General features: G+C 44.2%; 1 protein-coding gene across 1 annotated transcript in view; it reads right to left on the reverse strand.

The window, feature by feature from the left end:
• The window catches only part of SNRPA (small nuclear ribonucleoprotein polypeptide A), a 752,186-nt gene that overhangs the window by 360,654 nt on the left and 377,009 nt on the right, over window positions 1-14,523 (reverse strand). The gene's annotated exons all lie outside the window — the stretch shown is intronic.

Here is a 14,523-nt window from a genome sequence, read left to right on the forward strand (position 1 = left end):
CAAGTCCAAGGGAGTGCTGGCCACGGTCAGCGTGCAGTTGGGCCTCCTCCCTAAACAGAAAGCTGCCTCGGTTCTGTCACTCTGCCCTCCCCCTCCCTAGATTTCACCTGTTTCTGTCTCTCTCTCTGCTGGTGGCTTTCCAAGTTGCAGGCTCCATTTGAAGGTGAGGGATTCACATGGGTTTGATTTCCACTTGTTTGCTGCTGCACAGCCCCTACCCTGTGCCAGGCCTGTTCTGGGAGCTGGGACCTCCGTGAGCAAGACAGACAAGCCCCTGCCCACGTGTGCTGACTGCTCCAGCCAGGGAGACGGGCAGTGAAGTGACCACGGGATTGAGGGATGAGTGAAAGTGATCAGGGCCTCTTACTAATTTATTTTATTTTTTAAAATATATTTTTATTGATTTCAGAGAGGAAGGGAGTGGGATAGAGAGATAGAAACATCAACGATGAGAGAATCATTGATCAGCTACCTCCTGCACGCCCCCTACTGGGGATCATGCCGCCACCTGGGCACGTGCCCTTGACCAGAATCAAACCAGGGACCCTTCAGTCCGCAGGCGGACTCTAAACCAGCTAGGGCAGACCAAGGCCTCTTTAGATGTTAGGGGTAAGAAGAACTTTTCGGGGAGGTGACAGGCTGAGCTGGGAATGAGAAAGCAGCTATATAAAGTTCAAGAGGAGTGTTCAGGCAAAAGAAACGGCTGGGCAAAGGCCTGCCTTGGACAAGGAACGCAGAGAGGCCAGTGCAGCAGAGTGAGGGACCTGCCCTTCAGCACAGGTGGTGCGGGGGGTGGTGGACCAGAAGCAGATACCTGAGGCTCTACGACTGTGGGGGAGGAATTTGGACATCACCCCCCAGAGCACTGAGGAGTTTGGGGGGTTTGAGGCAGGCAGTAATGATCTGAGTTGCCTTCTATGAAGCTGGCTGTGGCCCTGGGAGGAGGATAAATTGCTGGAAGGGTAGGGTGGGGCAGGGAGGCAGTAGCCTGTGGAGAAAGAAAGGTTGGTGGTGGGGAGGACAGAAGTGGATGGCCTCGGGTGTGCTTCAGAGGAGCTGCAGGATGCCTCAGGGTGCTCTGAGAGACTGGGCGTTGGGGTAGGGGAGGAGGGGAAGCATGGATCACGCCTGGGTGGGAGACTTGAGCACCTAGAGGAAGGTACTCTGTGAGGCCAGGAGGCCAGGGAAGGAGGAGTGGGTTTGGTGGGAGGGCACTCACCTTTTCGGCTTTCACCTTGACAGGTGAGCACGCTGCTGGGGCTTGGGGCTACCTGGGCAGGAGGTCAGCAGCTTCGGGGAATTCCGAGGGTACTGTTGTGTTCAAAGCCAAGGGCTTGGCGACACCAGCTGAAAAGGAGCATAAGAGAGGGGAGGACCCAGAAGGAGCATGGGGGCCCTTTTCCCATTTAGAGAACAGATCTGATAAGGGGGTCACCAAGGAGTGGTGGGGAGTTTGGAAGAGAACGTAGAGCAGGTGTAGATGAGATTAGGCTTTATCCATTTTTTTTTTTTTTTTTATCGTGGTAAAATATACATAACATAAAATTTACCATTTTAGCCCAGCCAGCATGGCTCAGTGGTTGAACGCTGATCTATGAACCAGGAGGTCACGGTTTGATTCCCAGTCAGAGCACATGCCTGGGTTTCGGGCTTGATCCTCCCATGTGGGACGTGGGGGAGGCAGCCAATCAATGATTCTTATCATTGATGTTTATATATCTCTCCTTCTCCCTTTCCTCTCTGAAATCAATAAGAATATATATATATATTTTTAAATTACCATTTTAACCTTTTTAAAAAAAAATAAAATCCTCACCCAAGGGTATTTTTTTTCCATTGATTACTAGAGAGAGTGGAAGGGAAGGAGGAGTGGGAGAGAGAAAGAGAGAAACATTGAGGTGAGAGAGATACATGGATTGGTTGCCTCCCTCCAGCACCCCTACCGGGGCTGGGGAACCTGCAACTGAGATACATGCTCTTGACTGGGAATCAAACCTGCGACCCTTCCGTCCATAGGCCCATGCTCTAACCCCTGAGAAACCGGCCAAGGCCCATTTTTAAATATACTGTTCAATGGTGTTAAGTACATTCACATTGTATAACCACCACCACCACCATCCATCTCCAGATCTATTTTTGTTTGCCAAACCCATCACCCATTTATTTTTAGTTTTTTGGGGTATAATGTCATATTGGTAAGCTACTGTGTGTCAGGCAGTGTCCCAAGCACTGGGCCTGGGGTGTGAAGGGCTGGATTTCAGTATGAGGGACAGTGGTAGAGAGAGCGGCTATAGACCCCTCTCCTGGTGAGGGCCCAGGCTTGGCCCTCATGGGACTGAGGTTGGACCTCAGAGGGACAGCAAGTGGTGGTGATGCCAGGGTTGCAGAGTCCTCCCTCTTGTGCCTGAGCCATAAGGAGGAGCTCACACACACACACACACACACACACACGCACTTGGCTTGCTGCTCTTCATCCCCCTACCCCAGCCCCACTTCATGGATAATTTTAGCAACTGCCAAGGATAATTGGAAGTGTTTCAGTTACTAAATTTAAGAGCATGGTACTTTCTTGATGTGTAATGGGAACTATGATGATGTAAACAAATGTATAGCTCATTGACCGTGAGAAGTTTGCCTGCGTGGCTAAGTCATGTCACTGTGCTCTGTACAGAGGCTCAGAGGGAAGTAGACTGGAAGTCCTCACCCAGCCAGAGTGACAGGCCTGGGCTAGACGTCAGGGAGCAGAGCGGGATCCTGGCCCCATATCCCCTACCCTGTGCTGCCTCAAGTACAGATTTGAAACAGGGTCCTTTTGGAAAAGGTAAGGGTGGTCCTAGGAGAGTGGTTTTGGATTTTCTAGAGTTTTCTATGTTCCCTGCCTGATCAACTTGCCCTCAAGCATTTGCAGCTCTGGTATGCCATGGGCCATGAGAGTCACATCCCATCCTGCCACCCTTGGCCAGAGGGACCCAAGCTGGACGCCTCCTCTGCTGCCAGCCTCTCTAGAGCCCCAGTGTCCCACTCATTTCATTTGGTGATTACTCCCAAACCAGCCCAACCGCTGTGACCCACAGCGATGCATCATTTTTTCCTCTGGTTCTCTTAAATATTTTTGAGCATAAATAATACACATGGTTCAAAATGCAAAAGATACAAAAGGCTTTTACAGTGAAAAGTTTCTTCTTGAGTCTTCTGGCCCTCAAGTCCTCTCCTCAGAGGCCACCACTGTCCCCAATGTATTGGTAATTCTTCCAGTCAGAGATGTGTGCGCCAGCACACACACACACACACACACACACACACACACACACACACACACATACACACACACACACAGACACACGCAGAGGAACATGTACACACATCTTTTTTAAAGTATGTATTTTTATTGATTTCAGAGAGGAAGAGAGGTAGAGAGAAAAGAAACATCAATGATGAGAGAGAATCATTGATTGGCTGCCTCCTGCATGCCTCCAACCAGGATCAAGCCTGTAACCCAGGCATGTGCTCTGACTGGGAATTGAACTGTGACCTCCTGGTTCATAGGTCAATGTTCAACCGCTGAGCCACACCAGTCGGGCTAAGCACTCACATCTTAATGGCCTACTTTACTTAACTAGTTCTTTCTGGAAGGGAATTAAAGTTGCGTCCAGTCTCTTGCTATTATGTGAAATGCTATAGGAATAACCTTGTTCTCATGTGGAGTCCCTTCAGTGGTGAAATTGAAGAGTTCTAATGATAGCAATTCAGTGCAAATACTCTATTGGATCAATAGCATATCTGAACTAGGCTCTCCCCCAAAACTATTGGCATTCTTCAAGTGATTTATTTATACATTTATCACCCCATTCCCAAAGGAATTAAGAGCAGCTGGACTCATTTAATTGGAGAGTGCTGGAGGAAGCGGGGCAGGAGATGCTAAGAGCTAACATTGACTTCTGCCAGGAAGTACTAAAATGCTTTGCTAAGTTGATGGACTTGTTGACTCCTCAGGGCCAGGGGATCACCATGAAAGTCAGGGACTTCATATTCTCATGCTGTAAATAGACATGGAAGTGGAGGGGCAATGAGCCCATGGCTCTGGCTAAATCACAAAGCCAGATCTGAGCCAGCGGATGATTGTCTTTGAATGTGGTCTTTGGATGAGGTTACCTCTGGACACATTACCTCTTCTGGCAGCTCCCACCAGTGGATGCAAAGCAAGATGGGAATCTGCAGTGCTGCGGCAGCTGCAAGGTCTTGGCCAGATCCAACACCCTTCCTCCAGTGTCTGAGCCTGGTTTGGTGAGATGTGCAAGGAGTTGGGTCACAGTGACCTTTGGGATCTCAGCTGACTTAGTTTGGTGAGCTCTGCTCCTATAGACCTGACTTTGAAGGCCTGACCATTACCTACCCTGAACTTGATCTAATTTGTGAACTCCAAGCCAGGCCTTTGCAAACTTCATCAAACAGGAACAGACTTTATTTTTTAGAACAGTTTTAGTAGAATTACAGAAAAATAGAGTACATTTAGTACAAAGTTCCCATGTACACCACATCCAGTTTCCCCTATTAGTGATATCTCACATTAGTATGATGTATTTGTTACAATTAATGAACCAATATGGATACCTTAATATTAACTGGAGTCCATAGTTATTCAGATTTCCTTAGTTTTAACACTGTTTCTGTTCTGGGATACTGTGTTACATTTACGTTGACAAACGAGGTGTTGTTATGTCTCAGTCTCCTCCTGGTTGTGGAAGTTTCTCAGACTTGTTTTTTATGATCTTGACATTTAGTTTTTTAATCTTTACTTGTTTTATTATTATTTTTTGTTATTTGTATGACCTTGACATTTTGAAGAATACTGGTCAGTTATATTATAGGATGGCTCTTAATTGGGACTTTTTTCCTCCTGATTATAGTGGGGTTACATGTTGTTCAGAGGAAGAGCTCAGAGGTAAAGTGCCATTTTATCACTTCATGTCTAGGGTGCGTACTGTCAACATGATTTATCACTGTTTCCATTAACCTTGATCACCTGGCTTGATTACCGACCATTTATTTGTCACATTTCTATACTATAAAGTTGTTCTTTCTTTCCATGTGGACTCTGTGAAAGGAAGTCAGTCTGCATAGCCCTCACGTAGGAGTTGGGGGCTCATGCTCTACCTCCTTGAAGGAAAACCCACATGAATTATCTGGAATTCTTCTGCCAGGGAGACTTGTCTGTTCTTCCTATGTATTAATTTATTCAATCTTTTTTTTTTTTTATCAGTATGGACTTATGGATGTTTATTTTAGACTTTGGGTTGTAACCCAGTGCTACCTTATTTATTTCATTGTTTACATTATTTCAGCTGTGGCCATTGGGAGTTTTTTCAGTTAGCTCCTGTGTCCCTTTGACATACCTCCATCATTGTGTAGTGGGTATTTTTTTTTGCGGGGGGGGGGGGGGAGGTTGTTCGTTGGCACTTCTTTACTTTCTGGCACTATAGGTACTCCAGGCTCATCTTGTGTATTTCCTGGCCTGGTCCTAGAGTGAGCCATTCCTACAAGGAGCCTTAGTGCCTTTTATTGTAGAATAGTATTAGAGACCAAGAACTATGGATGAGATTTAATGTAGAAACCCATTATAGAAAGCTTGTTTAAAACAGAAAAGCAAAAACAAACAAGCAAAACAGAAAAGCAATAATTTATTAGCATTTAAATGCTTTTTAAATTAATTCATGCAAACAGTACAAAATTCAAAGGTACAAAAGGATATATACAATAAGACTGTTCTGTGCCCAGTAGATGGGCAAGATATTCCAAGTCTCAGTGTTGGGGAAGATGTGGAGTAATGGGAGTATGTACACTGCTGTAGGAATGTCAGTTGGTATCAACCACATAAAGAGCTTTTTTAAAATTTTAGTATATTTTTATTGATTTCAGAGAGGAAGGGAGAGGGAGAGAGAGATAGAACCATCAATGATGAGAGAGAATCATTGACTGGCTGCCTCCTGCCCACCCCTTCTGGGGATCGAGCCTGCAAACTGGGCATGTGCCCTTGACGGGAATCGAACCCGGGGTCCTTCAATCCGCAGGCCAACACTCTACCCACTGAGAAAAACCAGCTAGGGCATAAAGAGCTTTTTAAAAAAACGAAACACACCACTTTATTAAGCCCTGGCCGGTTGCTCAGTGGTTAGAGCATTGGCCTGCAGCCTGAAGGGATTCCAGTCAAGGGCACTTACCTAAGTTGCAGGATCGATCCCGGGCCCTGGTCGGGGCTCATGTGGGAGGGAACCAATCGATGTTTCTCTCATTGATGTTTCTCCCTGTCTCTCCCCTCCCTTCCACTCTCTCAAAATCAATGGAAAAATATTCTCGGATGAGGATTAACAAAAAAACACACCAAAAAAACAAACAAAAAGCCCAGTTTCTTGAGATATAGTTCACATACCAGACAATTCACCCACTTAAAAGACACAATTCACAGAATTGTGCATTCATCACTACATTTTAGAACATGTTTTTACCCCAAAAAGAAACCCCACATTCCTTAACCATCATTCCCCAAGTCTTCCCATACTCTGTCCCCCCACTTCAAGCCCTTGGCAACCATGAATCTGCTGTCTCTATAGATTTGCCTCTTCTAGATGTTTCCTATAAATTGAGTCATATAATATGTAGCCTTTTGTGTCTGGCTTCTCTCACTTAGCATGTTTTGAAGGTTCATGTTGTAGCATGTGTCAGTACTTCATTTGCTTTTATTGATGAATAATAATGCATTGTGTGGATAGATTATAGTTTGTTTATTTTATTGATGGATATTTGGGTTGGTTCCACTTTGGGGCTATTATGAATAACTAGGGGCCCAGTGCATGAAATTCGTGCACTGGGGAGGGGCCCCTCAGCCCAGCCTGCCCCCTCTCACATACTGGGAGCCCTCAGGGGATGTCCTACTGATGGCTTAGGCGACCGGGCTGATCAGGGGAAGGTGCCAGCCCCATCACCCCGCTGCTGCAGCCACTGCCAGTCACTGCAGCTGCCAAGGTATTTTCATCAACACAGACTCCAGTCCCTTCACCATGAAAAAATGACAACTTTCTTTAGGCCTTTTCAAGATGTGTCTTCCATAGGATATGACATTTCTTTCTTTCTTTTTTTATCCTCACCTGAGGATGTTTCCATTGATTTTTTTCCCCTTCCCTCTGATTGCAGGCTCGGCCCCTGCCCCTCTGATCGCAGGCTCGGGCTGCCCAGGCTTTAGGCTTGGGCAGGGGGCCCCCTGCCCCTCCCATTGCCGGCTCGGGCCCCCCCCCCCCGCCCCTCCCATTGCCGGCTCGCCCCCCCCCCCCCGCCCCTCCCATCACCGGCTTGGCCCAAGGCTTTAGGCTTGGGCAGGCCCCCTCCTCCTCCGCCCCTCCCATGGCTGGCTCGATGGCTGGCTCGGAGTGACCTGGGTGCCGAGGATGTTCCTGGGACCCAGGTACGTATGCAAATTAACCACCATCTTTGTTGGGTTAATTTGCATACTCTGATTGGCTGTGGGCATAGCAGAGGTATGGTCACTTTATATGTTTGTCTATTATTAGGTAAGATGCCTCTGTGAACTTCTGTGTGGACATATTTTCAATTCTTTTGGGTATATACCTAGAAGTCCAGTTGTTGGGCCAAATGTTAATTCTATTTTTAATCATTTGAAGAACTGCCAGACTGTTTTCCAAAGTGTTTGCACCATTTTACATTCCCACCAGGAGTGCATGAGGGTTCCGGGTTCTCCATATCCTTGCCACCTGTCTTTTTTTTTTTTTTAAATATATTTTATTGATATTTTACAGAGAGGAAGGGAGAGGGATAGAGAGTTAGAAACATCGATCAGCTGCCTCCTGCACACCTCCTATTGGAGATGTGCCCGCAACCAAGGTACATGCCCTTGACCGGAATCGAACCCGGGACCCTTCAGTCCGCAGGCCGGCGCTCTATCCACTGAGCCAAACCGGTTTTGGCACCACCTGTCTTTTTTTATTACTGCCATCGTAGTTGGTGTGAAATAATATTGCATCATTCTGGTTTTGATTTGCATTTCCCTGATGGCTAATGATGTTAAACATCTTTTAAATATGTTTTTAAAATTGATTTATAGAGAGAGAGGAAGGGAGAGGGAGAGGAGATAAAAACATCAAATGAGAGAGAAACATCATCAATTGGCTGCCTTCTGCACGCCCCCTACTGGGGATTGAGCCTGAAACCCAGGCATGTGCCCTGACTGGGAATCAAACCAGTGACCTCTTGGTTCATGGGTCAGTGCTCTACCACTGAGTCACACAGGCTGGGCCATGTTACTGTGGTTTACTGTGCTTTTTGGAAAGAGCTGACTTTTAAAGTAATTGCGTAGTGTTCCCCTGTGTGTATGCACCTTGATGTATCAAACCAGTCCCTTTTTGTGGACACTTAGTTTCCAAGTCTTTTTCTAAAACAAACAGTGCCTCTCGTGTATTTTACTCATGTGTGAACATATCCATAGGGTAAATACCTAGGAGTTAAATTGCAGGGTAAAAGGGAGTACCTATGTCTTATAAGTTTGAATTTATGCCATTTGTGTATTTAAAAGTAAATATTGAGAATAATCAGAGTTGTTTGAAGAACAGTCTAATTTCCCCTCCAGGGTTAACATCTAGCAGGTTCAGTCACATCAGAATCAGCGGCCACTTTATTTCTCTATTTTGTTTTGGTTACTTTTGCATAGACTTGATGTCAGGTTGAGGCAGGGGTTCAGAGCACATAAACCTAATTCTTTGTTCCAAAATTATCCCCTAAAGCTGCCTTTCTGCTCCTCATATTTAGCACAGGGCTTGCTCCTAAGGGATCAGCATAGATGTCCTGGAAATTGTGTGGCCTTCTTGATGATCTGTTAGGATTAAGAGCTTGACCTCTGCAGCTGTGTAATCTTTGCTTCAGTTTCCACTTCACTAAGATGGAGTAATAGTAGCGCCTACGTCCCAGGGTGATTGTGAAGATTACATGAGTCAGTTCACCTGAAGGGCTTAAAACAGTGCCTGGTACAGTGTTATCTAATTTTATCTCTGAAATTGATGATTTTCAGGGAAGATATTCAGCTCCAGCAATAATTAGCACCACCACCTAAGAAACCCTTTTATGACATTCTCATGGGCTACAAAAAAAGAACATTTTGGGTAACTTTTATTTTATTTTATTGATTGATTGATTTGAGAGAGAGAGAGAGAGAGAGAGAGAGAGAGAAACATCGACCTGTTGCTCCACCCTTTTATGCATTCATTGTTTGCTTCTTATGTGTGCCCTGACTGGGGATTGAACCCATAACTTGAGTTCTAATCAATTGAGCTACCCGGCCAGGGCTGGGTAACTCTTTATTTTTGTACTAGAGGTCTGCGTAAAAATTCATGCACTCAGGGGAGTCCCTCAGCCTGGCCTGCGCCCTCTTGTATTGTGGGAGCCCTCAGGGGCTGTCTGACTCAGAGGGAGGTCAGACTGCAGCTTAGGCCCGCTCCCTACGGAGCACATGCCTGGGTTGTGTCCCGTAGGGAGCAGGCCTAAGCTGCAGTCTGACCTCCCTCTGAGTGAGTGGCCGGCCCACCCTCCATCGCCACGCCATCCCCCTCCCCATCGCTGTCCCCTCCCTCTGCCCGCTGGCACTTGCCTTGGCTGGCCTGGCACCGCCCGCTTGACCTGGTCGTTCCACCGTTTGGTCGATTTGCATATTGATAATTGTGAACTTATAGAAAAGTAGCAAGAATAGTACAAATGTTTTCTATCTACTTTATATTCAGATTTGCCAGTTGTTTGTTCATTTGCCTTATTCCCTCCTATCCCCTCCTCCTCTCTGTAAGCATGCATACATACATAGGTACATATACATATGTTGTGTTTTTGAGCCATTTGAGAGTTAGGTTGGAGAATATCTTGCCCTTTTACCTCAGAATACTTCAGTGCATATTTCCTAAGAACAAGAACATTCTCTTTTATAAACACAGTACCACTATCAAAACCAAGAAATTTAACATGGATAAAATATTTTTTAAAATATATTTTTGTTGATTTCAGAGAAGAAGGAAGAGGGAGAGAGAGAGATAGAAACATCCATGATGAGAAAGAATCATGGATCGCCTGCCTCCTGCAAGTCCCCCACTGGGGATAGAGCCCACAACCCAGGCATGTGCCCTAGACTGGAATCGAACCTGGGACCTTTCAGGTCGCAGGCTGACGCTCTATCCACTGAGCAAAACCGGCTAGGGCGGATAAAATATTTTTATCTAAACCCCAGATTCATTAATTGTCCCAATAATGTTCCTTATTGCCATTTTTCCCTCTGGCTCAGAATCTGATTGTGATCACATGTTGCTCTTTTTGGTTATATTTTTAAAAAAATATATTTTATTGATTTTTTACAGAGAGGAAGGAAGAGGGATAGAGAGTTAGAAACATCGATGCGAGAGAAACATCGATCAGCTGCCTCTTGCACACCTCCTACTGGGGATGTGCCCGCAACCAAGTTACGTGCCCTTGACCGGAATCGAACCTGGGACCTTTCAGTCCGCAGGCTGACGCTCTATCCACTGAGCCAAACCGGTTTTGGCTCTTTTTGGTTATTTTTAATTTTTAAATGAAATTTATTGGGGTGATACTGTTTTAAAAAATTATATAGGTTTCAAGTGTACATTTCTATGATACATGACCTGTACATTGCATCGTGTGCTCAACAGCCAAAGTCAAACCATCTTCTGTCACCATATATTTGCTCCCTTTACCCTTTACTACCCCTTCACGCCCTTCCCTCTGGTAACCACCATGCTGCTGTCTGTGCCTATGGGTTTCAGTTTTATATTCCACATATGACTGAAATCATATGGGTCTTAGCTTTTTCTGACTGACTTATTTCACTTAGCATAATATGTCCAGAGTTCACTGTTGTTACAGATGGCAATATTTCATCCTTTCTTATGGCCGAGTAGTATTCCTTGTATATATGTACCACATCTTCTTTATCCAATCTTCTATCGAAGGACACTTGGGTTGTTCCATGTCTTGGCCACTATGAATAATGCTGCAATGAACATAGGGGTACATATATCTTTGTGAGTAAATGTTTTCAAAATTTTCAGGTAGCTACCCAGAAGAGGGATTGCTGGGTCATATGGTAACACTATTCTTAATTTTTTGAGGGGCCTACATACTGTTTTCCATAGTGGTTATACCAGTTTACATTCCCATCAGCAGTGAATGAAGGTTTCTTTTTCTCCATGATCTCTCCAACACTTGTTATTACTTGCCTTATTGATGATAGCCATTCTAATAGGTGTGACGTGGTATCTCATTGTGATTTGGACTTGCATTTCCCTGATAGCTAGTGAAGTTGAGCATGTATCTATTGGCCATTTGTATGTCTACTTGGGAGAAGTGTCTCTTCAGGTCCTCTGCCCATTTTTTTTCTCTGCCCATTGATACTGAGTGATATGAGTTCTTTATATGTTTTGGGTATTAACCCCTTGTTGGAGCTGTTGTTTGCAAATACTTCTCCTATTCGGTTGGTTGCCTTTTTGTTTCAGTGTTTATGGGTTGGAAGAATCAACATAGTTAAAATGTTCATATTACCCAAAACAATATACAGATTTAATTCAATCCCATCAAAATCCCAATGACGTTTTTTAAAGAAATAGAATAAAAAATCATCAGATTTGTATGAAACCACAAAAGACCCCGAATAGCCAAAGCAATCCTGAGAAAAAAAGAACGAAGCCAAAGGTACCACACTACCTGGCTTCAAATTATACTGCAGAGCAACGGTAATAAAAAAGCATGATATTGGCAGAAAAACACACAGAGACCAACGGTTTGGCTCAGTGGATAGAGCATCAGCCTGTGACTGAAGAGTCCTGGGTTCGATTCCGGTCAAGGGCACGGGTTCAATTCTGGTCTAGGACACGTCCCTCAGTTGCAGGCTCAGTCTCCTTGGGCCCAGTCAGGGCACATGTGGGAGGCAATCAATCAATGTTTTTCTTTCTTGTGTCTCTCCCCTCTCTTTAAAAATATCAATGGAAAAAAGTTAAATTAAAATTTTAAAAAATCAATGGAAAAATATCCTCAGGTGAAGATTAACAACAACAACAAAAACCTCCAAAACACATGTATACGGTAGCTAATTTTTGATAAAGGGTCCAAAAGCATACAATGGAGAAAAGAAAGCCTCTTCGATAAATGGTTGTGGGAAAATTGGAAAGCCACATGTAAGAGGATGAAACTAGACTATAATTTGTCTCCATGTACGAAAATTAATTCAAAATGGATCAAAGACATAAATATAAGATCTGAAACAATAAATGACATGGAAGAAAACATAGGAACTAAACTTATGGACCTTGGTCTTAAGAGATTTTATGAACTTGACCCCAAAGGCAATGGAAATAAAGGCAAAAATAAATGAATGGGACTAAAAGCTTCTGCACAGCAAAAGAAACTGGCAACAAAACGTGGTGGTGTTGCTTATGAGTGGTTTCAGTTTACTTTTAAAGAGTGAATGTTTAAATAACAGTGCAAAGGCCTCTCATCTTGTGCAGACTCGACCTACAACTCAGCAGGGGTTCCAGCCAGGATGACTAGCGCATGTGGTGCCATCTTGTGGCAACAGCTCAAATAGAGTTTATCCATCACCTCGTAGAGCCGCTATGAAATACTTATTTGTTTGTTTAAATATATTTTTATTGATTTCAGAGAGGAAGGAAGAGGGGAGAGAGATAGAAACATTAATGATACGAGAATCATTGATCGGCTGCCTCCTGGGGATCAAGCCTGCAACCCAGGCATGTGCCCTGACAGCCCTGACCAGAATTGAACTGTGACCTGATTCATAGGTCGATGCTCAACCACTGAGCCACCCCGGCTGGGCATTATTTTTATTAATTGATTTTAGAGGAAGTGGCGGGGGGGGGGGAGTGAGAGACATTGTTTTGTTGTTCCACTTACTTGTGCATTCATTGGTTGACTCTGGTATGTACCCTGGCCAGGGATCAAACTGGCAATCTTGGGGTATGAGGATGATGCTCCAACAAAATGACGATGATGCCCTTCCTGATGACCTAAAAAAGAGATGATACTCATATCATCTCAATTTTTCTTAATAAATTGGGAAACTGTGTTTTAAGTACTTTGCTGTTTCAAATCCACATACATTAGCTTACTATAAAGTGACTTTACTGAATCTCAACTCTGGACCCACGCAGGCTAAGTCCAGTGCTGTGGGTTAAAGGGTGGGTTTAGCCTGAGACATCTTTGGGAGTGGATTTAGGCGCCACAGTATTCTGGCTGTGTGATACTTGGCCTCTCTGGGCCTAAATTTACTTCTGCAAAATAGGCTTTACAGAGACGTCTACCTGCAGGAACATTTAACAAGGTCATGTATAGTTCCCAGCATTGTGCCTAATATGTAGGAGTTCTTCAATGAAGGTTAAGAGATTATTACTATGTGTTCAACTTTTTGTGAGTAGACAAGTTCAGACTTGAAGTAAAAATCACCCCAGTTCAGAACTTTAACCTTCCTAATAAAAACCACAGTCAGTCAACTGATATTTCTTGATCCCCAATTCCTAACTATGTGCTGGGCATTGTTCTAGGAGCTGGGAAGACAGTGGTGCCCAAGACAAGGTCTTTGTCCTCCTGGGAAAATTTATATTCTGGTTTGGGGGAAGATAATTACAAAATAGACAAAAAATTATTTAGTGTTAAATGCTAGGTAGGAGATTCAGAAAGTCTAAAGAGATAGTGACAGCCTGGCTTTTTGGATTTGGGATGGCCAGGGAAAGTCCAAAGAGGTGAGATTTGAACTGAGTTCTAAAAAACAAGGAGGAGCCAGTCATGCAAAAGGAACAGCAAGTGCAAAGGCCCTGAGGTGAGAATAAGCTTGTCTTCTTAGAGGGGCATAGGAGAGGCCAGTGGTCCAGGGCAGGAGTAGCTTAAGATGAAGTTAGAAAGATAGGCAGGAGCAGATTACATGAGCCTTTAGCTCATATTCCACATGGGATGGGAAGCCATCTATGTGTTTGAGCAGATCCATAGGTCGTTCAGTCCTAATGAGGGTAGAAAGAGTTCTATTCTAAGGTCTGCCCCAAAGTGCATTAGCATAGCACAACCACCAAAATGTCCTGGGAATCTCCTGTGTGTTAAAAAGTTGAATGTGCATGGTGTCTTCTATTACAATTTTTGAAAGAGAACCATATTTCATAAAAAGAAAATTGGAACCAACATTTACAGAACCCCTGAGCCTTATCTGTACTTCTGCCAAACACTTAAAATGACTTTAAAGGATCTTCCCAAAACAGTAGCATCTAGGGTGGAACTTAGTAACTTCTGGCTGGGGAGTCAAAGATATTTCAACATTTCTGTATAACGCAGGAAACGCTTTTATTTTTTTTTTTATTTTTTTATTTTTTTAAATATATTTTTTATTGATATTTTACAGAGAGGAAGGGAGAGGGATAGAGAGCTAGAAACATCGATGAGAGAGAAACATCGATCAGTTGC

This window comes from Plecotus auritus (genome assembly GCF_963455305.1).
Source record: "Plecotus auritus genome assembly, chromosome: 10".
Taxonomy (NCBI): domain Eukaryota; kingdom Metazoa; phylum Chordata; class Mammalia; order Chiroptera; family Vespertilionidae; genus Plecotus; species Plecotus auritus.